This window comes from Dipodomys merriami, unplaced genomic scaffold (assembly GCF_024711535.1).
Source record: "Dipodomys merriami isolate MVZ:Mamm:240054 unplaced genomic scaffold, mDipMer1.0.p SCAF_11, whole genome shotgun sequence".
Taxonomy (NCBI): domain Eukaryota; kingdom Metazoa; phylum Chordata; class Mammalia; order Rodentia; family Heteromyidae; genus Dipodomys; species Dipodomys merriami.
This window is the reverse complement of record NW_027202382.1, coordinates 26,894,982-26,921,013: the sequence shown is the minus strand read 5'-3', so window position 1 is coordinate 26,921,013 and position 26,032 is coordinate 26,894,982. Positions and strand designations below refer to the sequence as shown.

Here is a 26,032-nt window from a genome sequence, read left to right as displayed (position 1 = left end):
AGACAGCTGGGTGCCTGTAATCCTAGCTACTCAGGAGGCTGAGATCTGAGGATCGAGGTTCAAAGCCAGCCCAGGCAGGAAAGACTGTGAGACTCTTATCTCCAATAAACACTCAGAAAACGGGAAGTGGCGTTGTAGCTCAAGTGGTAGAGTGCTCGCCTTGAACTGAAGAGCTGAGGGACAGCGCTCAGGCCCAGAGTTCAAGCCCCATAACCGACCAAAAAAAAGAGTAAACAAGACAGATGCTTAGGGAATCAGGGGCCTGGTACATGTCCAAATCCTTAAATAGAAGGCAGATGCTGCAGTGTCCTAGGACCTGCGTTGGATAGCCCCATCCATGGGCATTTTGTGGGGAATTTCCCACAGACCATGCAAACTTTTTAAACTGGGTCACCTACTGTGGTTTTCTGCTTTTAAATAGGACTGTTTGTGAATCCTCGGCTACTTTTTCTAACTCACAAACTTCATAAAATGTAGTATTATCCTAGTCCAGAACCCCAATGCTGGCCAGCTCCCCCAATTGAGTGGGGAGGTAATAAATGGTACTTTCCCCACCCCTTTGTAGGGCTTGAACTCAGGACCTAGGCACTGTCCAAGCCTCTTTGTGCTGAAGACTAGCACTCTGCCACTTGAGCCACAGCACCACTTCTGGTTTTTGAGTCTCACTGGGACTTTTCTGCCTGGGCTGGCTTTTAACCGTGATTCTCAGATCTCAGCCTCCTGAGTAGCTAGGATTACAAGCATGAGCCACTAGTGCCCCGCTAAATGGCACTTTTTGTATGTTTGTTTACAAGAATAATTTGTAACGCATAAGAACTCAAAATAATGATTCTGCTTTGTCTACCTCACCAATGTACTATGAAATAATCCAGAGAGCCAGCAAACTAATCTGTCAAAACTCAAACAACAGAACAGAATGGACTGCATTGTTCAGACTTCTCAAGATTTTTCTAAAACCATTTTCATTTCTACTTTTCATTGCAAATTGTAACTTTATATAGAATGTACCTAAACAGTCAGCTCATTAAAAGTTTTTACAGCAAAGAGTTCCAAAAGTATCTATCACAGTGTGAATCAGCCCAGAATTAAGTCCCAAAAATTGGGGTATAAATCAGGCACTGAGCCAAATATAATCCTCACTATTCAGGAAGCTGAGATCTAAGGACCCTGGTTCAAAGCCAGCCTGGGCAGGAAAGTCCATGAGACTCATATGTACAATTAACCAAACAAAAACTGTAAGTGGAGCTGTGGTTCAAGTGGTAGAGTGTTAGCTTTCAGCAAAACAGCTCAGTGGCAAGCACTCAGGCCCTGAGTTCAAGCCCTGGGACTGGCACAAAAAGAAAGAAAGAAAAAGAAAGAAAAAGAAAGAAAGAAAGAAAGAAAGAAAGAAAGAAAGAAAGAAAGAAAGAAAGAAAGGAAGGAAGGAAGGAAGGAAGGAAAGAAGGAAGGAAGGAAGAAGAGAGAGAGAGATAGAAAGAAAGAAAGAAAGAAAGAAAGAAAGAAAGAAAGAAAGAAAGAAAGGAAGAAAAAGGAAGGAAGGAAGGAAGGAAGGAAGGAAGGAAGGAAGGAAGGAAGGAAGGAAGGAAGGAATTTAAGAACACAAGGGAAAGCCAAGCGCTGGTGGCTCACGCCTGTAATCCTAGCCACTCAGGAGGCTGAGATCTGAGGATTGTGGTTCAAAGCCAGCCAAGGCAGGAAAAGTCTGGGACAGGAAAGGAGTCCATAAGACTCTAATCTCCAATTAACCACCAGAAAACTGGAAGTAGCACTATGGCTCAAGTGGTAGAGCACTTGCTTTGAGCTGAAAAGCTCAGGGACAGTGCCCTGGCCCAGAGTTCAAGCCCTGAGACTGACAAAAAATAAAAAAAATAAAGAACACAAGGTAGAAGGGAGAAGTAAACAGAACCAACTTACTTCATCTATATCTAATTTAAGATGAGTTTTGAAGTAGGTAGTAAACTATATAGACTCTAGTTTGGTAACAAGCTCAAGATAGTGAAGAGATCATGAACAAAACACAAAGGAGCTTGGACCACACCCTAGTTCTAGATAACTACATTGTCTCTGTGTTTGGCTTTGCTCACCAAGCCAGCTCAAATCAAACAAACATCCAAACATCTATAAACATCTACAAAACTCTTGCCCACCCTTAAGAATTAAAAAAAGACTGAGTCATAGTGAGACTCTATTAAGTTCTACAGCTCTCTTCCCTGCCTTGACATGCATATAATGACTCCCTCAACCAGCATGTATATCCTCTCAAGACTTAGAAGACAAAACAAACAATAAACTCAACCCCTCAAATCCACAAGATGAGAACCATTACTGTACCCCTCACCATCTTCTACTGGGACAAGAACACCAGCAGCATCTGGCCTCATAGGGCATCTCCAGTTGCATGGCCCTCGGGGTCACTCTGAGACTGTCACTGAGATGGGGGACAAGTTCCAGTTACATATTATCTCTTGAACCTACTCCTGTATCCCCTCTAGGCCTGGTAGCACTGATACACCTAGAAGTGAGATGGAGTGCTGGAAAACTGCTTCCAAGGCAAGAAGGTGAGAGAGGTGATAGTCAGCCATTATAGCTGAGAAACACTTGCATCGACAACAGTCAAACTGAAGCTGAAAACCTTAGGTTTAAACTTCAAGTATTCTGTTACTCAGAGCTCTCCATTTCTTAAGGTTTCTAGTTTATTACCAAAAAAAAAAAAAAAATCACACTCTAAAACTTGAGCCAACTGTTCCTGTTTTTGTTGTTGTTGGTTGTGGGGCTTGCACACAGGGCCTAAGCACTGTCCCTGAGTCTCTGTGCTCATGGCTAGGGCTCCACTACTTAAGCCACAGTGCCACTTCTGGTTTTTGAATGGTTAATTGGAGATAACAGTTTCAAGGTGGGGGTGGGGGAGCTTTTCTGTCCCAGCTGGCTTCAAACTGCAATCCTAAAATCTCAGTCTCCTGAGTAGTTAGGATTACAGGCATGAGCCAGTGGCACCCAGCTCCAACTGTTCCTTTTAGAACAGAGATGGTTTCAACTTTCCCATAATATATTCCTGAAAAAAAAAAAAGGGCTTAAAGGGTGAATGTCCAAAATTTTCAACATTAGGCTATATATTCTTGGAGAGGGATTATCTTATAGAGAGGGGATAAATGAAATAGGGGACACTCAGAGTTCTGTATCTGCCATAAATCAACCAACGTGCTTCTTCTAGGTGAGACTCTGGGGCTCTTTTCTGAGCTTCACAGAAAACCTGCCTCTGGGTATTAGGCTTGCATAGTAGGGGAGGGAGGAGGACCATAAATGCACTATTCATTTTTCAAAAGATCTCAATAGATCTCTGATCAATTATCTAAGCAAGTGTTAACTTTTATGATTTAAAGATCAAAGTTGTGCATAAGATTTAAAAAAGGAACTACAGTTAGTTCATACCAGTAAACCTGGCTACTCAAGAAGATGAGATCTTAGGATCAAGGTTTGAAGCCAGGATGGGCAGAAAAGTCCTTGAGATTCTCTTCTCCAATTAACCAGTAAAAAGCCAGAAGTAGAGGTGTGGTTCACATGGTAGAACAATAGAGGAAAAAGCTAAGGGATGGTATCTAGCCCCCATGCTCTGGTTTTAGCAGTTAAATTCTCTCAACCCAATCTCCATCCAAACTCAATTTCATCTTTATTTAAACATTCCTCATTACCCTAAAAAAACAGAGACTAGTAATAACATTCATGATAGGAATCTGGGTCATGGGTATTTTAAGAGCCCACTACATCTATCAGGACAGTATCTAGATAAAAAAGATAATGATAATTAGAAAGGCCAAACGGTTAGCATTTTTAACAACTCACATTTTAGAGTACTGGTCCAAAAAAGGGGGGATGGAGGGGTTAGAAATAAAACCAGCGCATTTGGCATGTTCTCCCTCATTTGATAAGTTAAGATACTATAACCTTACTTGCCAGAGATCCTGAGGCTACTGAGTCAGAATAAACCACTTAGGAAAGTGAAATGAATTCTGACGACACTACTTTGAACTCTGCAGGCAGGAAGCTGTGCCAACTGTCATGCCAAAACTATGAGATAATGGAGATTTCAAAATATTTGTCCCATCTCATGCCCACCCATCCCTCCATCCTTGTCACCACAGCACCCCAGCACCACAGAAAGAAACTGGAGAATGAACTTCCTTGCCTGTTAGGTTCAAGATTTGGAGATCTAGCAGGATTAATGTTGTGTCAGCTGGCTCAGGAATAATTTTTCTGATGCACTCAAAAGTAATTGTGGGACTCTCCCCCTCTGCCCCCCCCCAGAAGTCCTAGAGTGCCCCACCTACGGGAGAAAAGATCAAGGGTTAAAACTGGGGAGCAGAGAGCTGGCAGCAGACAGCTTGTTCAGAATCTGCAATTCTGTATGGGTTTTCTTGGAACACACACACACAATTCCTTCCCAGATATACTTGATCTTTTTCATACTATTATCAAATTTTATCCATCAAAGTTAGGGAAGCTGCCAGACCGAGTGGGAGATGTTTGATTAAATGGCAAACACTTCCAAGAGGGAAAGTATGATGCTCACAGAAGCTCTAATCTGAACAATGGCTAGGAAACAAGTCCCGGGGACCACAAAGGCAGGTGGGTGGTTTAGTCTTCAGGCGGCAGGCGCCTGCAAACACGTGCTGAAACAGAAAGGCGCTTGCTGAGAGAAGCAAACTTGTTCAGAGATTCCCAACTACCAAGACCCGCTGTAAAGTATGTGGGTAGTAGGCAAAGTACCCGATTATTGGCCCCGGACTTTAAAGCCGGCCCAGGGAAGGAAATTGATTTGTCAAAGTCTCTACACGGCGCAGTCCATCGGCCAAACCACAACACAGCCAGCAGGCCCTTCTGAGTTCGGAGAGCTCATCTATTTGTCTCTGCGAAGGAGTCACCTCCTCCTTCTTTCCCAGATGCCCTCTTCTCTTTTTTGCGCCGGGGTGGGAGGGCTCCCCGGGGAGGGAGGGGCTGGCGAGGGGCAGGCATCTGTGTCCGGGAACATCAGCCGGGCTGCCGCCCCGGCTGGCTGCCCGGCTCCTCTACCCAGCCCGCACCCCAGCCTCGGGCTCTCACCGGGGCATCATTTCAGCCCCTCCAGGCGGCCGGAGACCCCTCGCTCCGATTCCAGCGGGCGCGCAGCCCGCGCGGACAGACCCGCGCACAGCGGGTCCCACACGTTCCCTTCCATTTCTCCTGAGGGAAGGGAAGGAAGGAAGGAAGGAAGGAAGGAAGGAAGGAAGGCGCTAAGAGGAAGAGGGAAAGCTCCCATCTGAAGTGCTGAGAGCCTGGCCTCGGGCCAAACTACCCACCCCGACCACCCTAATGCCCGGGGCGGAAGGGCTCATCCACCCTCTTCCCCGTCCAGTACCCAGCACCCCAGTCCACAAAGGCTCCAGCTGGCGGGGGGGTGGGAGGGGGACCAGGCACCCCGGGCCTCAGTCTACCTGACAGTCCAGGAGTTGCAAAAACGCCTCCAGCGCTGCTAACCCAGGCGGCCAGACGCGAGGCTCCGTCCGCCGCCCGCGCTGGGGCTGGGGGGGGGGTGGGTCAAGGGTCAAGGGGTGCGCAAACCTACCCCTAATCACAAATAAGCAGGCAGTGAATTGAACAGATGGCCCAGCCTCCCCCTCAACACACACACACACACAACAAAACGCCACACACCCTCGGAATGAAAATGCACATGGCCCAAACCTCTCCAGCCAGACCGCCGACGATCCTCCGGGGCACGGATCCCGAGGCAGACCCTCCTCGTTCGGCCACCCTCTCCTCCACGCCCCAAAACAACTCCGCGTTTGGGACCGCTGTGCCCCCAACTGGTTCACCCACCTCGGGACGCCTGCTCCCCGAAGCGCGGTCCTCCCGGATCGATCGGAACCAGCCGGGCGCGGCGGCTGCCTTCCCGGCCCCCGGGGCGTCCGGGAGAGGAAGGGACCTGACACCGGAGCAGCCCCAGGCTGGGGGCCAACGCTTCTGCTGGAGGCTGCCGGCTGCCCGAGCTCCGCTGCAGGCGAGGGCCCCGCCCACCCGCGCCGGACACGCCCCTCGCCACGCCCCTTCCCGCCCGGGCGCGGCCCGCCCCCTCGGTGCCCGCTCCCCGCGCGGCCCGCCCCCTGCTCTTCCACGTCGGCTCCCCTTGCTCGCACAGAGCCTGGGCACAAATGGAGAAAGGAGTCTACGGAAAAGACCCGGAAGCCTGGACAGAGGGGGAGATGGTGGGATGGCATGGGGCGCGCGGAGCTGCTCCTCACTGGGGTAGGTGGATGCTTGCTGTATGCCCGGGGAGGGAGGTGATCAAGCGTTCGCTCGCTGTGTGTCTCTGTGCTCGTGGGGCTACGTGAGGGTCTGAGCTCGCTCACTACTCAGGATGCCGGGCTCCTGCCCGAGCAAGGACGAACACCAGGTTAGTACCCGGGACGAACGCCTCGGTGAGAACCCTCCCCCCCCGGGACTGGTTAGGAAATGTGTCTGGTAGCAGTAATAGTACCCTTGTGTGTTTTGGGGCTCCTTTCGGGGTGATCCAGAGGCTGGGATGTGAACAGAGACGTGTGGGGATCCCTGGCTAGCGGCCCTCGCTGTGCAGCGGCGGCAGCGCTGCGGGTCGAGGCGCATGTGTTAACCATGCCAGCCGCGGAGAGGGTGGCAGCTGACACAGCGTGGGCCTTGATTAGGCAGGTGGCCAGCCATCCCTCACTCCTGAGAGGTCTGAAATTTCAGTCTGTCGTCCCCTCCCCCACCATGAATATTTAAATAATGTTAATGACCCTTTGAAAATGGACCATCTAGAAATTCTGAGGACACAAACACAAAGACCGACACAGAAAACAGCATTTAAGACAGACAGACAGGAAAGAAAGAAAGAAAAGAAAGAAAGAAAGAAAGAAAGAAAGAAAGAAAGAAAGAAAGAAAGAAAGAAAGAAAGAAAGAAAGAAAGAAAGAAAGAAAGAAAGAAAAGCAGGCAAGTTATTGTGTCTTACTCTACTTTGGGATACGTTCTGTAAAACCCATCTAAAGTCGCATTTGAATTCAACTTTCACTAGACAAGCTGTTTTGTGAGTTGAGTCCTACCATTGGAAAAGCCCCAGGACAAGGCCCAGTATCCTCTTTTGAATGTCAATTTTGCATGTCAAACAACAGGAAAAAACCACTCAGGTTCTCTTTCTCCTTCCTTCCCTAACCCCTAGAGATGCCTGATTTCCAACACAAAGAAGTGATACCATCAAGGAGAGCTATTCTGAAAGCCTGTCTCCTCCAAGTTTGAAATAAACAGCACCACCTCAGAGAGAAAGGTTGCTTTTCTCCAGCCTGGAGCTTCACCCAGCCTTAACCTGGGGATGAAGATAGATAATAGTCTACAAAGGAGACTTCAAACTGGCCTCATTGTTCTTTAATGTCCACAAGCTGTACTTTTTTGTTGTTGGCATTTAGAGATTGGTTCACTATCCATTCTGTGCATTTCTTTTGGATTCAGTAGCATTTACTGACAAGTAGCTGTAGATTCCAGAGCTTCAGCCTTATATCAACCAATCTTTCCTTCCTTCCTTCCTTCCTTCCTTCCTTCCTTCCTTCCTTCCTTCCTTCCTTCTTTTCCTTCCTCAGTCCTTTCTTTGCTCCCTCTTTCCTCTGTCCCTTTCTCCTTTCCTCCTCATGTCATTGATTTAAGAAATTAAGTATTTGGGGTGCCCTATATCCTGATCTATTTTTAACTTTTTTTTTTTAACATTTTGGTATCATGTGAAAACCTTATTCAAACAAGCATGCTTGGGTACCACAGTTGTGAATTCGTCCAGAAACAGACTCTCCAAAGCAAGATTACAGCACAGGTAACATTTTATAAAAGACTCCACAACAGCTGCTTATCACTCCTCTCATGTATGTTTAAATCACAGTAAATATAAAATCTACAAAAACAAATTCCTTTACGAGCTGGGTGCTGGTGGCTCAAGCCTGTAATCCTAGCTACTCAGGAAGCTGAGATCATGGAAGCTGAGATCAGGAAGCTGAGGATCATGGGTTTGAAGCCAGCCCAAGCAGAGAAGTCCCCATTGTCACTGGATGGAGGTGAAGTTGAGTGAAGTCTCATGCATGTCAATGGTGAGATTCTTATCTCCAATTAACCACTCAAAAGCTGGAAGTGGTGCTCTGGCTCAAAGTGGTAGAGTACTAGGCCTTGAGCAAAGGAGCTCAGAGACAGCGCCTAGGTCCTGAGTTCAAGCCCTGCAGCCAACAACAACAACAAAATTCCTTTTCGATTAGAAAGAATAAACAAATTGTGCCAAATCTATTCTGAGTTATTTCTATTCTAAACCAACCTCAAAACTTTAATAAAATAAATTTCAAAGTTCTGAAATAGTTTGGGGATGCTGAACAAGGAGGATCCTGGGACTGAGGCCCAGCTTGGACTACATAACAACCCTTGGCCTCAAAATAGCAACCACAACACACACAACCCCAAATTCTGGAATGCCGTTTTAAAGAAAACTATTGGGAACATGAATAGGAAAGGGGTATGCTCAGTGTTATTTATAACTACATTTCCCTCTTTCAAATCCAGAGTGTTAGAGGTATATGTTTGTTTGTTTATGTGGTATAGGACTTGAACTCAGGATCTGGTCACATCTCTTAGCATTTTTGCTCAAAGCTAGCACTATCCCACTTGAGCAACATCTACAGTTCCAGCTCTTTGCTGATTAATTGGAGATAAAAGTCTATGGACTTTCTTGCCCACAATGGCTTCTAACCTCAATCCTCAGAATTCAGCCTCCTGAGAGCGAGAGTTATGTATGTAAGCCCCTGAGCACCCAGTGGAAGAGATTATATTTTTAATATAAATGGCTTGATACATAGCAGCTTCTCAAAAAAAAATTTGTTTGGGAAATCAGTGACAGGATGTGAATGGCTGCACATGAAAGTAAATTAAAAAATAAAGTAGGAAACATTTTCACGTTGATTTTTCCCTTGGAGTGTTTATGCACCTACAGTACAGACCCTCAGCTTCTGAAATTACTGAGCTGCAATTGCCAATAGGACCAAGGCTCAACTATCTTGCCCCTGACCATGACATTTCTCAAAGCCAATACTAAGGACCAAAGATGTAGGAATTACTTCCGTGTCAAAAATACAGATCCCTAGACACTATGTGGAAAATGAGCTATGTAACTTGTGGGTAGAGACTGGAGAGGGAAAATGCCAAGAAAAGAGTGACATGGTCCAAAAAGAAACGTACTATACTCATCACCTGACCTATGAAACAATAACCCCTCTGTCCAATATCTTAATGTTAACAATAATATATATATATATATATATATATATACATATATATATATTTTTTTAAATACAGATCCCTAGCCCTGATCTTTACCTACTTAATCAGAACCCCGGAAATAAGAGACAGTCCTGTGATCTTGTTTTCCTTCCTTATTTTTCTTTTTTTTTTTTTTGTAATGGAATTGGGATTTAAGGGCAGGGCTTTGGTACTGTCCCTTAGCTTTTTTGCTCAAGGCTGGTAGTGTTGTACTCCTGGAGCCACACTTCCCACTTCTGTCTTCTTTTTTTGGGGGGGGGGGATGGAATTCCAGGGCTTGAACTGAGAGACTGGGTGCTGTTCCTGAGCTGCTTTATCAGTGTCTGGCTACGTATCTCAAGCTGTCCTAAAACTCAAGATGTTCTTCCCTCTATCTCTCCTCTTGTGTGCTAGGATTATAGGCATGTCACACTGTGACCAGCTATTCTTATGTCTTAAGAATATTGGAGAGTGACAAAGGAAGCAAGATTGGTTGGAATACATATGCAGAAATGTCACAATGAAATCCCCCTCTATAATATAACCTTAAAAATGGAAGGAAGGAAGGAAGGACAAATGGGGAGACATGGGATTGGGAATTCATTGCATCATCTGTTTCTTAACACAGTGATAATTAGTGAAGACAAATACTTTCCTAGATGTAGTTTAGGCACATATTTGGAGCAACTAAATGAGGACTCACTCTGAAAGAAACATCTGGAAGGTGGAACTGTTGCAGTCTCACACAGATCCTGCACCATCTAGGACAAAGCCTTCTATAAAAATTTTCTTAAGGGGAGGAGAAGAGGATTGTCTTCATTGTAACCTAAGTGCACAGTTTTGCTCAAGTTGCTTCACCTCTGCTTCTGGCCCACTTTCAGTTGTGCCCTGAGCAAGAGTGGTCTCTCAGTCACATGAGAAGTGGATGAAGCTGGGTGCTGGTGGGTGTCACTCCTGTAATCCTTGCTACTCACAAGGCTGAGATCTGAGGATTGTGGCTCCAAACCAGCGTGGGCAGGAAAGTTCATGAGACTCTTATTAACAACTAACCACAAAAAAACCCCACAAACAAACAACTGAAAGTGGAGCTGTGGCTCAAAGTAATAGAACTGTAGCCTAGAGCAGGCCCTGACTCAAGCCCCATGACTGACAAAACAAAACAAAACTGATGAGTGGCCCACAGAACTGATCTGAAAACTGAGGAGCCAACAATAGGAAGTGTACGCATTACCTTGCTCATGTAACTGTAACCCTCTGTATAGTATCTTTACAATAAAAAATTAAATAAAATAAAGTAAAATTCAAGTGTAGGTTACTACACATCTCCAAGCTAAAAAAAAAAAAAAGCAACAAAACTGAGGAGCCAAGACTGAGCTATCATAAGCCAGGCATTAGTAGAAAAGAATGCCACAGAGAATAGTGTAAGGCCAATTGAATTCACCATGGTAAGTCTTAGAAATGTGCAGGTCAAAGAAGTCCATTCATACAAAAAAATCACAAATATCTCTAAGAATCAATTTATGGGAAAATCTAGTGTTTAGTGTTTTAAAAGTATGGGGATACTAGTGGTTCATGGCTGTCATCCTATCTACTCAGGGGGCTGAGATTCAAAGACCTCAGTATGAAGCCAGACTGGCAGGAAAGTCTTCAAGATTCTTATCTCCAGTTAAAAAGCTAGAAGTAGAGGTGGTAGATTGCTAGCTTTGAGTGAAAAAGCCAAGTGAGAGCACAAGGAAGTTCAAAGAAAGTGCTCTACTGCTAGAGCCACAGCCCTATTTCCTGCTTTTTTCTGGAGTTCAAGCTCTAGTACCTACATACATGCATGTGCGTGTGCGTGCATGCATGCACACACGCATACGCACCATACAAACACTCAAGGACTGGTCTATCATAAAAGAATTTACCACTCCTCCTTCTAGCAAGGAAAAAGCATCAAATGAAGGTTAGTTCCCAAATGCCAAATTTGTCCCATAGAAAATAAAAGTTTGCTAGAGGGAAAATAGTAATAGAAAAGCAAACAAAAACAACAACAAATGGACTAGGTTATACAGGACTAGGTTAGTGGATCTTTGTCATCAAGCAGTGGCAGATAAGGTCATAAGAAAGTAGGAGATCATTTCAAACTCAAGGGCATACCCATGGGACTAGAGGCACCACTAAAAACCTAGGAGGAGATATTATCTCTGATATGCTAAGAGTCCTTCTGGATTTTTTTTTGTTGTTGTTTTTTTGGGGTTTTTTTGCCAGTCGTGGGGCCCGAACTCTGGGTCTGGGCACTGTCCCTCAGCTCTTCAGCTCAAAGCTAGTGCTCTACCACTTGAGCCACAGCGCCACTTCCAGCTTTTTTCTGCTTATGTGGTGCTGAGGATTCAAACCCAGGGCCTCATGCATGCAAGGCAAGCCCTCTACCACTGAGCCACCTTCCCAGCCCCTGCTAAGAGTCCTTCTAAACCAATTGCAACTGAAGAAAATTCAAACTTAATACTAAAACAAAGCAGTAGTTTACAGACAAATAAGAGCAATTAGCCATCCAATGTGTAAAAAAATACCCCAACTTCATAATTAAAGAAGTACATGTATAATTATTGGAATAGTGCTTTTAAACTATGTCACTGAGTACATAAGATAGAAATATTATCTATCAGTGAGGAAGTAATGAGAACCAAGTGATGTATTTTATTTCTAGTAATATAAATTAATAATAATAAATTGACAAATCTCAAAAAAAATAAAATAAACTGTGGCTCATGCCTGTGATCCTAGCTATTCAGGAAGCTGAGATCTGAGGATCACCATTGGAAGAAAGCCTGTTCCTTCAGGCAGGAAAGTCATAAAACTCTTATCTTCAATTAACCACCATGAGACTAGAGCTGTGGCTCAAGTAATAGAGCACTTTCTTAGAGCAGAAAAAGCTAAGGGACAGTAACCAGACCCTGAGTTCAATTTTTATTTATTTATTCAAATAAATAAAACCAGTGAACAACAGGGCTGGAAGCATGGCTCAAGGGGTAGAGTGCCAGTTCGGCAAGCATGAGGCCTTCAATTCAAATCCCAGTACCAGCACGAAACCAAAGAGAGAATGGGAAAGAGAGAGAACTGAGCCCAGCCAACTGTTGGCCCTATGTTATGGTTTAGTGTGTTCTCCAGAATTCATATGGTGGAACTTAACACTCCAGATTATATGTGAGTTATATTAAAGGTGAAGTCTTTGAGAAGTTATTAGAATATATATATGTCTTTGTGGTGAAGTCCCTTAGTAGCTTTATAAGAATAGGAAGAAAGTGAAGCTAGCATCTTTGCAGCCTCAGAACCACTACTGTTCATTAATTATCCTTTCTGAATGCTCACTGTAAGACTGATAAATCAGTCTCCAGGCAACATTGTTTACAGCTATTTTGTATCTAGTTAAAAACATCATTCCGAAAGCTATCTTAAGGCAGGTGCTGGTGGCTTATGTCTATAATCTTAGTTATTCAGGAGGTTGAGATCTGATGATCACGGTTCAAAGCCAGCCTGGAAAGGAAATCCTGTGAGACTCATATCTCCAATTAACAGCAAAAAGACAAAAGTGGAGCTGTGTATCAAGAGGTGGAGTGCTAACCTGGAGAGAAAAAACTAAGAGACAGTGCTCGGGCCCTGAGTTTAAGCCCAATATGGGCACAAAAATACATAAATACAGGTGTGAGTAATTAAAATGTCTCCTCTCTAAGGGTAGGCTGGTTGGTGAGATGTGATAAATTTTTAGAGGGTTGTAAATCGGAGTTTTCCAAGCTGAATGGCATTCTATGTTCCTTTCCCTGAGTGATCTGTGTCCTAGGTGTGTGCATTTGTTGGAGTTTTTCATCTAATCCTGCAACACAGCCTGGTTTGGGAACCACTTATAGTGACACAATTGTTCTAAGCATGGAGAGAAGAGAGAAAGCAAATACAGCAACAGGGACGGTGTCATATGAGAACATTTGGCTCTTGGACCTGTGTTTACTCGGTTCTTGGCCTAGTTTGTGGTAACTGCCTTTCCTTCACTTCCTCTCCTGGGTCTCATGCTTCCTGTGCCCAAGTAAGTTTCTTTCCTGTCTATTCCACATTTATTTCCTTTTCCTACATCCTCACACTTGTCCAAACCCTCTGACATAGGAAATGGTGACCTGATTACGTTCACCCCAGCTGCTTGAACTTATTTTTTTAAGCCCTTTAAGACACTCCCGAATGAAATATTTCCAAACCCAACCAACACATGCCCTTCTGACTGCTCAGTGTGTCCCACGCTGCAGCTGCTTTGCCTTTTCTGCATTACTGATAGATGTGGTGGTATTGCCTGGATTGCCCAGTGAAATGTACCTTATACAGTCCAGTTTAAGGAAACAGTTTAACAGTATTACAAGCTAATATCGTCAGCCAAAAAAAAAAAAAACAAAAAGGCTGGGAAGCCTGGTGTTGGAAAAGATAGTGAGCAGAGCCTAATTGGGAAGGGAGGGAGAGGCCAGAGGGCAAGCCAGACTGCATCTGGCTACAACAAATGTTGTTGACCCCCTACATCTCTTCCTTCCAGATGCATCAAAATGGTTTGCTAGCTTTAAGAAGGATGTGTTTCTTGGGACTGAGGGTGTGGCTCAAGGGGTAGTGTACTTTGCCTGGCAAGTTAAAAAAAAAAAAAAAAAGAATGCACTCATGATAATGTTGGTAATTAACAACAACAAAGTTTTAAGAGGTCCAAGTGCTTTGTGTCTTAACTAGGAATTTTATCTCACTTAACAAATGAAGCATTTAAAAAATGTAGTAAACACTCCAGAGTTCATGCCCTAATGGACAGACAGCATAAAACAAGGTACTCTTTACGCATGGCATTTCTGCCTAATGCATATGGCATGTGCACGGCTTTTCCACAGACAGGATGCTGTGCTCCAGGGCCAACAGCGTGAAACTCCCGAAGATAGTTTTCATGGAGTTCATCAAGTGCATCTATTACTCACAGGTGAAAGTGAACCAGGTTTTAAATGCAGATCTTCCTTTCATTTCCAGTGGTGCTGAATGAATTCTTTCCATTTTAACTAAGATGGAAAGAGCTGAGGATCAACCCCTAGCCTTCATGCATACTAGAACCATGCTGTTTTAGTCATTTACATCCCTGATCCTAAGACAGAATTTTGATGGTTTGAATGTAAATGGGAAGGAGCAAGAAATTTTAAAAAAATAAGAAAATAAAAACAAAAAGAAGTATCATTTGAAGCTGGGTGCCAGTGGCTCACGCCTATAATCCTCACTGCTCAGGAGGCTGAGATCTGAGGATTGCAGTTCAAAGCCAGCCAGGGCAGGAAAGTCCATGAGACTCTTATCTCCCCAATAAACCACTCAGAAAACCACAAGTGCACTGTGGCTGAAGTGGTAGAGCACTAGCCTTGAGCTGAAGAGCTGAGGGACAGCGCCCAGGCCCAGAGTTCAAGCCCCATGACCGACAAAAAAAAAAAAAAAAAGAAAAAAGAAAAAAAAAAGTATCATTTGTTTGTCTTTGGTTTGGGTGTTAGTGGTAGAACCTCACTAATGCTAAGCCATCACTGAGACCTGAGAACTACCTTTTAGTTTTAAGTGGGTCTAGGCTGCAGATACAAGTTCAGTTGTAGAGCACTGTTGAATGTTCAAGGACTCAGGTTTGAACCCCCAGCATCATGGGTATGCACATGAAGCATGCACACATGTGTGTGTGCACACACACTCACATTCCCACACAAACACAGACAAAAGTATCATTTTCTTAGTAATTTCCAAGTCTTTCTCTCCCTCTAAACTTTTTTTTTGACACGCCTGGGACTTGAACTCAGGGCCTAAGCTCTGTCCCTGAGCCTCTCTGTGCTCAAGGATAACACTTTACCACCTGAGCCAAAGGGCCACTTCCGGCTTTTTCTGTTTATCGGGTACTAAGGAATTGAACCCAGAGTTTCATACATGCTAGGCAAGCACTCTACCACTAAGTCACATTCCCAACCTTCTCCCTCTAAACTTTTAAGTACTGGCTATTAATTTATAGAAGGAACCGTGCAGAATTTCAGACATATCAAAGGAAAAAGACTAAATGTTGGCACTTTAATGATCCTGATTTTCACAGAAGAACAACAGAAGCACAACTTTCAGAAGCCTTTATACAACTTTTTTTTTTTTGGTAGGTCCTGGGACTTGAACTCAGGGCCTGGGGGTTATCCTAGAGCCTCTCTTGCTAGCACTCTACTACCTGAGCCACAGACCCATCTCTATCTTTTATTGGAGACAAGAGTCACAGACTGTCTTGCCTGGGTTGGTTTTGAACTGTGATCCTCAGATCTCAGCCTCCTGAGTAGCTAGGATTACAGGCATGAACCACTGATGCCCAGCTTCTGCAGTTTTTTCAATACTAATAATTATCCACTGAAAAATAGGCTTTTCCTGGGACCATATTGAGCATATTAAACAGCTTGTTCTAGTAAGAATATAACTTTACCAAAGATGCCGAGTTATACAAGGAAAGCTTTTTCTTTTTTTTTCTTCCCTCTCTCTCTTCCTTTCTTTCTCTCCTTTCTTTTTCTCCTTCCTTCCTTTCTTTCTTTCTTTCTTTCTTTCTTTCTTTCTTTCTTCCTTCCTTCCTTCTTTTCTTTCTTTCTTTCTTTCTTTCTTTCTTTCTTTCTTTCTTTCTTTCTTTCTTTCTTTCTTTCTTTCTTTTTTTGAGACAGGGTCTTGCTGTGTTGGCAGGCTAGTCTCAGACTTGTAGACTCCAGAGATTCTCCCACCTAAGCCTCCTGAGAAGTGGGGACTACAGGCACACACCACCACGTTCAGATCATTTTAAGTTTATATACAGAGTCATATAATTTCTAAGTCACATTAAGATTATAAACTGCTAAGGGGGCTGGGAAGGTGGCTCAGAGGTAGAGCGCTTGCCTTGCATGCCTGAGGCCCTGGGTTCAATTCCTCAGCACCACATAAGCAAAAAGAAAAAAGCCAGAAGTGGCGCTGTGGTTCAAGTGGTAGAGCACTAGCCTTGAGCTGAAGAGCTGAGGGACAACACCCAGGCCCAGAGTTCAGGCCCCACGACTGGACCCCCGCCCCCCAAAAAAGATTATAAACTGCTAAGACTATTTAAGCATGGAGAATGTTAATAGTTTCTTAAGCAGCATATTAAAAGCTTCTGCAGGACTGGGACCGTGGCCAAGATCAAATCACTTTAGAAACCACAACAACTTATAATGAAATCATCTAAAGTATGAATGCTTGTTGTCTTTGAAGATTCTCCAGTTTATCAAGTACCTTCCTACCGTTCCCCTGCTCTCTCCTCTCCTTTCCTTGTACTTTCTGTTTTCCTTCTTTCTCGCTGCACTCCTTTCTTTTCTTCCTCCCTTCTTAGTTTCCTTCTTTCCTACATCTTTCCTTCTCCCCCCTCACTCCCCTCCCTTTCTCTGTTTTTGTTTTTAGGCCAAACCTAGTTAATGTTAGGAGCAGGCCTTACAAACTGGATACTTTAAGAAGCCTGAAGATAACATAAATGAGTAAAGCCTGCCACGTATCACAAACAGTTTGTGACTCCCATGAAGGACTCAGGCACAGGGGAGTCCAAGGGCCTAACTTCTAAGTAATTTATAGACTGGCCGAGATAAGATAGGCCCACACAGAGACAAGAAGTGTACAGTCACATCCATGCTGGCCGCTGTGCTCATGTGTTATACTTGAGCACTATTATTTTTACTTGCTTAGATGGTCAAGAGTATATCAAGCCACATGTCACTCAAGTCATTTTTTTTTTTTTCATTTTACAATACAGGAAGATGTCAGTGAAGAAAATAGGTCTGTGGAGTACCAAGCCTGGATTTGAACCCTGCAACAGCACTTGTGAGCTGTGTGAATTTAGGGAAGTTGCTCAGCCTCTCCGTGCCTCCAAATCCTCCTTCCTCAGCTGCTCCAGGACATTTTACCAGCAACTGAATTCATACATGGCATGGTGGTGCCCACGTGTAATCCCAGCACTGAGAGGCTGAGGCAAGAGAATCATGACTTTCAAGCCAGAATGTTGGAAAGGAAGAGGGAGAGGGAGTGATTGAGAATCTCTCATGCATTAAATTTGTTTTCAAAAAGAATTCTAATGTATATACAGTTAATTTTATCATACTGTACACTTAAAAAAAGTGTTGGGGTGTGGTTCAAGTAGTAGAGTTCCTGCCTGGCAAGGCCCTGGGTTCAAACCCCAGTACTGCCAAGAACAAAAAACAAAAGCTTTAAGAGAGTAGATTTCCTCTTCCTCCTCCGTGTGTGTGTGTGTGTGTGTGTGTGTGTGTGTGTGTGTGTGTGTGTGTGTGTGTGTGTGTGTGTGTGTGTGTGTGTGTGTGTGTGTGTGTGTGTGTGTGTGTGTGTGTGTGTGTGTGTGTGTGTGTGTGTGTGTGTGTGTGTACCAGCTCTGAGGCTTGAACTTAGGGCATAGGCACCGTCCCTGAGCTTTTGTACTCAGGCAGACTTAGCCATTTCTGGCTTTTTGGTAGTTAATCAGAGATAGGATCACATGATCTTTCGTGCCCAGCTGGCCTTGAATTATGAGTCTCAGATCTCAGCCTCCTGAGTAGCTAAGATTCCAGGCCTGAGTTATTGGCACCTGGTTCATTGTTAACATTCTACCATCAAAATTTAAAACCAAAATAATTTCTTTTATTTCTACATTCTTCTACAGTTTCCAAATACAATTTCCTAGTCCCTCTTAGAACAAGCATTTGGGGTTTGTTTGTTTGTTTTTGATGGTACAGGGGATTACATTTAAGGTCTTAAGCTATTACAAGCATCTGTAAAAGATATGCTTCCATTTACTGTCCTTATTCTCAGTCCTTATCCCTTTCTCTCCTTACCCCTTCATTCTACAAACACAGCGTAGGTCACAATCACTCATGACCTCTGGGTGTCCCAGGCCCACAGACCTACTCTTTAGGCAGAATCCATCAGAGAGCATTAGTCATTCTTTTTTTTTTTTTTTAGTTAATTCCTTCATTTGGCATCTAAAACACTCTCTGGGCTCTCCTCAGACCTCAGTGACCATTATTTATTGGTCTCATTTTCTGGTTCTGCTATATAGTTTGAATCTTAAATAACACTAAAGGTCTATGTGTTAAGGAATTGATTACCACCCTATTGCAGAGGTGGGGTCTAGTGGAAGTGAAGTCATTGAAGGAGACAGTGGGACCTTCACCTATTCCTCTTTCTTTATCTTTGCTTCCTGGCTGCCATGAGGTGGGCAGCTTCCTCTCTCTCACCCTTGTGTTCTGGCTATAATTCACTGCTTCATTATCACAGATCCAAAAACTATAGAGCCAACTGACCATGGACTGAAATCACTAAAGCTGAGAGCTATTTGATTTTGTTCTTGTATTTTTGTAGTGTTATGGATAAAACACAGGGTTTCAGGAATTTCCTTTTTTATTTTTTTTTAGTACTAGGGATTTGAATTCAGGGCTTCACACTTGTAGGCTGGCATGTTACCAATGAGCCATGCCTCCAATTCTATTTTCAGACCTAGGGGTATAGCTGAGTTGTGATACACATATTGGAAGTTTCACATGACTGCTTATTCACAGTTACATGCCACTGCTATCTATTTATTCTTTGGAATGGAAATATAGTCTCACAGACTATTCTGCCTTGGTTGGCCTTTAACTGTGAGATGGTTGTCAACTGTTTTTGTTGTTGTTGTTGTTGTTTGTTTGTTTTGCTGGTCCTGGGGCTTGAACTCAGGCCTGGGTGCTATCTTTGAGCTTCTTTTGCTCAAGGTTAGCCTGCTACTTACTATAGCCACAACGCCACTTCTCGCTTTTCTGAGTAATTTATTGGAGTCTCATGGGCTTTTCTGCCCTGACTGGCTTTGAACTGTGATTCTCAGATCTCAGACTCCTAAGTAGCCAGGATTATAGGCATAAGCCACCAGCGCTGATCAATGGTTAACTCTTTAACAAGGTGACATTTGAACAAAGATCTGCAAAAAGATCTGGAATCTTGAGGGCCCCCCAAGCTGTGATAAGTCCTTTATTTCTTTTCTCCTGAATAATATGGAAAGCCTTTTGATTATTACAAGCAGATAATTGGTTCTATTGTATTTGTTTTTAAAAGGTTGTAGTGGTTACTTCTGTGTGGAATCTGTACTATAAAGGAAGAGAGAAGGAGAAGTGATTATAAGTCTTCTGGGAGAGAGATAATGACTTAAACCAGACATTAAAGTGGAGTGGTGATATTAATGGTAGGATCATATTCTGAACACCATCAAAGTGAGAAGCAGTACCTGGCATGTAGCACAAAGCATTGCTCACAGAAGCACTCAATACATATATACTTATCATATGTATCTGTCATAGGTATTTCAATATACACATTTTTCAGTGCATGCCCAAATATTTCTTATTCTCATTTCAACAAAATATACTTACTAGCTGAGCACCAGTAGCTCGTCCCTGTAATCCTTGCTATTCAGGAAGCTGACATCTGAGGATTGTTATTCAAAGCCCAACCACATAGGAAAGTCCAGAAGACTCTTATCTCCCTTTAACCATCAAAAAGCTTACAATGGCAGGGCACTGGCAGCTCACTCTTATAATCCTAGCTACTTGGGATGCTGAGATCTGAGGATTGCAGTTGAAGCCGGCCCAGGCAGGAAAGTCACTGCGACTATCTCCAATTGATCACAGAAAACGCCAGAAGTAGCACTGTGTCTCAAGAGGTACAGTGGTAGCCTTGAGTAAAAGGAGTTCAGGGACAGTGTCCAGGCCCAGAGTTCAAGCCCTAGGATTGGCAAACAACAACAACAACAAAAACCCTTAGTGGCACTGTGGCTCAAGTGCTAGAATGCTAACTGAGTAAAATAAGCTCAGACAGTGTCCAGGCTCTGAATTCAAGCCCTAGAACTGGCACACACACACACACACACACACACACACACACACACACACACACACACACACACACACACACACACACACACACACACACACTCTTACTATATGTATGTGTATATGTGTGTATTGTATTTGTGTGTGTGTATATTCCTTCTGATCATGATTAATTTCTTGTCAAAAATCCAAGTGTCAATTTACCAAAACTGTTTTTTTTTAATCCATTGGGCAAAATAGTCTTGAATTTTAGGTTTAAAAATCATACTTTTAGGGGCTGAGAAGGTGGCTCAGTGGTAGAGTACTTGCCTTGCATGCATGAGGCCCTGAGTTTGATTCCTCAGCACCACATAAGCAGAAAAAGCCAGAAGTGGCTCTGTGGCTCAAGTGGTAGAGCACTAGCCTTGAGCTGAAGAGTTTGAGGGACAGCACCCAGGCTCAGAGTTCAGGCCCCATGACCGACAAAAAAAAAAAAAAAAAAACACCAAAACCTAAAACAAAACATGTTTAAAGCACTAAACACTAGATTTTTCCCATCAACTGACTCCAAGAAGAATTTGGTATTTTGTGTGAAAGGATCCCATTGACCTGCACATTTCTGACATTTACCATGGGTGAATTCAATTGGTCTTTCATTTTCCTCTCCTATTATCTATGGCATTCTTTTCCTTTAACTCCCTAATCACAACAAATACAGCTATGTGCAGACATGTCACTTATACAAAGAGTAGGTGCTTGGAAGTTACTGATTCCCTCCATGGAGACCACATACTCTGTGGTTGCTCCTTTGCTATGGATGTACTTCCAAGTGAATGTCCAGTTGTGGAGTGATCTGCCACCACCGCATTTCCCAAGAAACAGGCAGCGAGCATCCCAGGCAAGAGGAGCTCTGGTGTCATGGCCAAGGGACAGGGTATGGAAACTCCTTCTCTGATTCCAGGAAGGACTTTCCACAGGTCATTACCTTCTGGTCTCAGTTTTCCAGCCTCAAAAAAAAAAAGAATAATTATATAGTATGTGTATCATGGGTTGTGGTAAGCACTGGACAATTTAATGCATACTAAGACCAGTGAATATACCTGTAGAGCCAGATGCCAATGGTTCACTCTTATAATCTAGTTACTCAAGAGGTTGATATCTGGATAATCAGAATTTGAAGCCAGCATAGGTAGACATGTCTAACATACTCCATCTCCAATTAACTAGCAAAATAATGGATGAAAGGTATGGCTCAAGTAGTAGGATGCTAGCCATGAGCAAGAGAACAAAGCAAGAGCACAAGGCTCTGAGTTCAAGCCCGAGTACTAGCACATATATATACCCAAAGAATGTACCTGAAAATACCAAGAGTTGTTAGGGTATTTGTTACTAATTTTCTCTCTTTCTATGCTATTAGATCAAGTTTTCTTTTTTTCTTTCTTACAAAGTCCACTGTGTGTTGGGGCTGGGAAGGTGGCTCAGTGGTAGAGTGCTTGCCTTGCATGCATGAGGCCCTGGGTTTGATTCCTCAACACCACATAAACAGAAAAGGCCAGAAGTGGCACTGTGGCTCAAGTGGTAGAGCACTAGCCTTGAGCTGAAGAGCTCAGGGACAGCCCCATGACTGACAAAAAATCAAACAAACAGAAAACAAAGTCCACTGTGTAGCCCAAGCTGGCCTCCTACTTCAGTCTCCCAAGTGTTTATAGAAATATGCCACCATGCCCAGCTCCTCAAAATTCATGTGTGTGTGTGTGAGAGAGAGAGAAAGAGAAAGAGAGAGAGAGAAAAAGAACGAGTACTGGCGCTTGAATGTAGGCCTGGACACTGTCCCTATCACCTTGAGCTACAGCTCTACTTCCAGCTTTTTTTTTTCTGGTTAATTGGAGATAAGAGTCTCATGGACTTTTCCTGCCTTCAAAACCAGAGCTTCCTTCAAACCAGGATCCTTACATCTCAGTCTCCTGAGTAGCTAGGATTACAGGGATGACCCACTGGTGCCTGGCTCTCAAATTAATTCTTATATTTTTATTTAAATTTTATTGTTAAGCTGGTATACAGAGGGGTTACAGTTACATAAGTAAGGTAACAAGTACATTTCTTGTCTAACTTGTTACCCCCTTCCCTCATTTTTCTCCCCCCTCAAATTAATTCTTAACTAATCTTTTTCTTAGAATATCACAGTTATTTTCCTGTCTTAAAGATTAATTCAAATATTTTCTTTTGAATTTTAAAAGAAACATTTAATCATACTATAGAAAGCAATAAATGATAAACTGTGGACTAAGACTGAAGCCTGACTTTCTTCTAGAACTCTTGAAAAAAGTCATTTGCAGCTGGGTGCCAGTGGTTCACACCAGTAATCCTAGCTATTCAGGAGGCCGAGATCTGAGGATCACGGTTCAAAGCCAGCCTGAGCAGGAAAATCCGTGAGACTCTTATCTCCAATTAACCACCAGAAAACCCGAAGTGGCCATGGCTCAAAGTGATAGAGCACTAGACTTGAGCAAAAAAGCTCAGGGCAGTGCCTCTCAGTGTGGACTTGTCACAGGCACATTGACAGTGAGGGTGCCTATCTCATGATACAGGAACTGTTTAATGAGTTACCCTTGCCCAGAGTAACCACTGGAAGGAAGATAGTGAGGAAAGATGTTAGTAAGGAAGGGGGAAAAAGTCAAATGGAAGAAAGGAAGAAAGGGAAGGAAGAAGGGTAGGAGGGAAGGAGGGAAAAAGGAAGAAAGGAAAAAAAGGAGGGAAGAGAAAGAGGGAAAAAGGAAAATAGAGGAGAGGAAGAGAAAGAAAAAGAGAGAAGGAAGAAGATGAACAAGGAGAAGAAAGCATGAAGGGAGGTAAAGGGCTGTTACAAGGTAAAGCTGAACAAAATCCACACAGAGAAGAAAGGTTTATTTTTACTGAACTGTCAAATACTATGAAAAATGCTTAAAATGGGATGCATAGTTTTACTTGAAAAAGAAAACCATTCTTCGCCTCTTTTGAAATGTCATTTTGTTTTAAGAGGGATTTTCCTATGTTATTCAGGGGATAGACTGAATATAAACTTGGAGATTTTGTTGACATTTAGGATTTGTTCCTTATTTTCTTTGCAAGAACAAGCATTTCTAAAACTCATGAATAATAAAACTAGTAGTTCTTTCTTTTGAGACTTAAATCTACTGGGTACTTTATTTATTTATGTTTTTTATTGTGAAAATACTGAACAGAGGGATTACAATTAGTTCTTAATTGGCTGGGGATATAGCTCAGCAGTAGAGCAGTAGAAGGTTCGAGGTCTGTTCACCAGCATCAATCAATCAATCATAATAATAATAATTGTTCATAGAAAATGTTTCTCTATTTCTCCATTCAAATAAGGATTTGTCTTCAAATTTTCTAAGGAACTTATTGACAAAAAAATCACTTATTCCCCCTCCAAAATGTGAACCTGTTTAAATGATACACCCATATAAAAAGCATGTGATTGAACATTCAATTAGCTGTTTACCTAAAACTTCACAAATGCTTTATTATTTGTGACATAAGAGACATACAGATATCTTAGTGAAAAACTACAAGAAGACACTGCCAATAGGAGGAAGATCCAAGGGCCTGTAAACCAATCCATTCTCAGGGATCAAAACCTATCTTATCCCAGCAGGTAAACTGCAGCTTTGCTCTTGAATGAGTGAATGCAGAGCTACAGGAAAGCTCCCTTACTAACCAGGACTGAGAGACGAGGATGTTCTCCTTAAACATCTGCACACAAAGCTTCTACCATGTTTTTCTAGGAGGCAGACAGAACAGACACAGAGATGTTTCCTGGGTACATTTGAGCTCTGCCACTCCCTGTTACTACTACTACCATTGTTTTTGGTGTAGGGTTTTGCACTGGGCTCTAACATACTAGACTAAAAATACAAATGGAGTCACACATGCTAAAATTCCAAGTCACCCAACTCAAACTAAGCTGTTTGTTTAAGAAACCAGGAAGAAATGAGAGCTTTCTAAAAAAAGGCCAGTTTCAATGAGAAAAATAGACATTCTCTGTTTTAGTCCTTACAAACCATGATACCCTGGGGCTCACCAGTGACTTTGCTGTGGTTCTGTCTCCCTCTTATGCTTTGCTTCAGTTTTCTTTACTCCTTCTCTGTCTATAAAACCAACCTTCTCTGCTGGTTTACTGAAGCAGTTACTTTATTTCCTGGGGTGGAGTGTTGCCTGATTCCAGAATTACAAAATAAGGTCAATTAAGATCTTTAACTTTGTCTTTGACACATGTTACCTAAGTTCTCTATATCTTCTTTTCTTTTCTTTTTGTCAGTCATGAGGCTTGAACTCTGAGCCTGCATACTGTCTCTGAGCTCTTTTGCTCAAAGCTAGTGCTCTACCACTTTGAGCCACATGATACTTCTGGTTTTGTGGTGGATAATTGGAGAAAAGATTTACACAAGCTTTCCTTTGCAGGCTGGCTTTGAACCTCAAACCTCAGGTAGCCTTCTGAGTGCTAGGATTATAGGTGTGAGCCACCTGTATCTGGCTTCTATATGTTATTTTCTTCCTTTGCAAGTTGGTGATACTTTTTGTATGTATCTCATATAGTTGGGTAAGAATTAAGCATTATAATTTCCAAATACCCAGAGCAATGTCAGACCTAGGAAAAGTTGTCACTAAGCATTTTCTTAAACTGAAATATACCGTAAGACTTACATCAAGTCAAACCATCTGTGAATGTGTGCAGAATACAGTGACAATCAAATACCCTGGCCCTCACCCCAGACTCCTTTAGGATAGGGAGTAAGAACTGTAGTTGCTTTATAGACTTTTTCTTTCTAGAAAGAGACCTAAGAATGTTGAGATAGAATAAATGGCACTTCTTCATTGGCTTGTTTTTGAGAAAGAAGCAATTGTTGCAATGATAATGGGCTCAAGATGTAGACCTATTAGTGTGTTTCAGCCTGTTCTAGCAAATTAATCCTTCATTTTGTCTGAATGTTTTGTCTCTTTATTCATATGCAGTTTCTATGTGGTCCCTGATTTTCATCATGTTTTCTGAGTTTTATTTTGATTTGTTTTTTGCTGGTGCTGAGGATTGAACTGAGGACTTCATGTGTGCAACCCAAGTGCTCTACCACTGAACTATATCCCACCCCCTCCCCCCAGCCCCATCCAGTGTAGTTTTAACTACAAGTTTTTATTACAACAGAAAAAAAAAGGGAGATGGCCACTGGGGAATGAATAGAAAAAAGAGTAGAAGAGACATTTGATAATATAGCAAAATAGAAGCAGTAGATACTGACTTAAACAACCTTAAGTATCACCACTCCTATGAAGATAACAGATATTGCTAAGAATCATGTTCAAGATTGTAGAGGCCTATGTACACCTTATTTAGAAGGATAAAGCCTGCTGTGAATGGTCACATGAGTGCTCCTTAGATTTTCAGAATTAATCTCTGGTCACCTGGAATCCTCAAGGATTAGTGATAACTTACTCACACATTAACTGGATAGGTTGACAGGTTCCCTCCCTGATTTTTGGTCACTTTTTAGTAGCACTAAAGGCAAATAGTTTCTTCTGTTAGGTGTTAGATCTGTTTTAAGAATCTCACAGCTATTACCTATTTATAGCCAAGACTCACTGAGAGATATTTAAGGAAAAAAATTTAAAGGGAAAAAAAAAAAGATCAATGGTTTCTGTCCTTGGGAGCTGTGTTTGGTTTGTTTGGTTTCTTTCTGACTTACAAGTGATCCCTGTTTCCAAACAAGTTGGGTTAGGGCTGATGACTCTTAAAACACAGGTGGATCTGCAGTTGGACTCTAAAGGAGACAGAGGTAGAACAAGGTGGTTTCTAGAACTCTGTGTCATTCGT

General features: G+C 42.8%; 1 protein-coding gene and 1 long non-coding RNA gene across 7 annotated transcripts in view; one reads left to right on the top strand and one right to left on the bottom strand.

Annotated features, from left to right (window-relative positions):
- The window catches only part of Palm2akap2 (PALM2 and AKAP2 fusion), a 428,099-nt gene that overhangs the window by 93,072 nt on the left and 308,995 nt on the right, over window positions 1-26,032 (bottom strand). The gene's annotated exons all lie outside the window — the stretch shown is intronic.
- LOC138819817 (uncharacterized) lies at window positions 6,145-17,359 on the top strand. 2 transcript variants are annotated; one of them, XR_011369642.1, is made up of 3 exons: window positions 6,145-6,279; window positions 7,209-8,118; window positions 17,094-17,359. It is a non-coding gene; the product is annotated as an uncharacterized lncRNA (long non-coding RNA). The 2 variants fall into 2 exon arrangements; XR_011369641.1 differs by lacking the exon at window positions 17,094-17,359 and having other exon boundaries at window positions 7,209-8,968.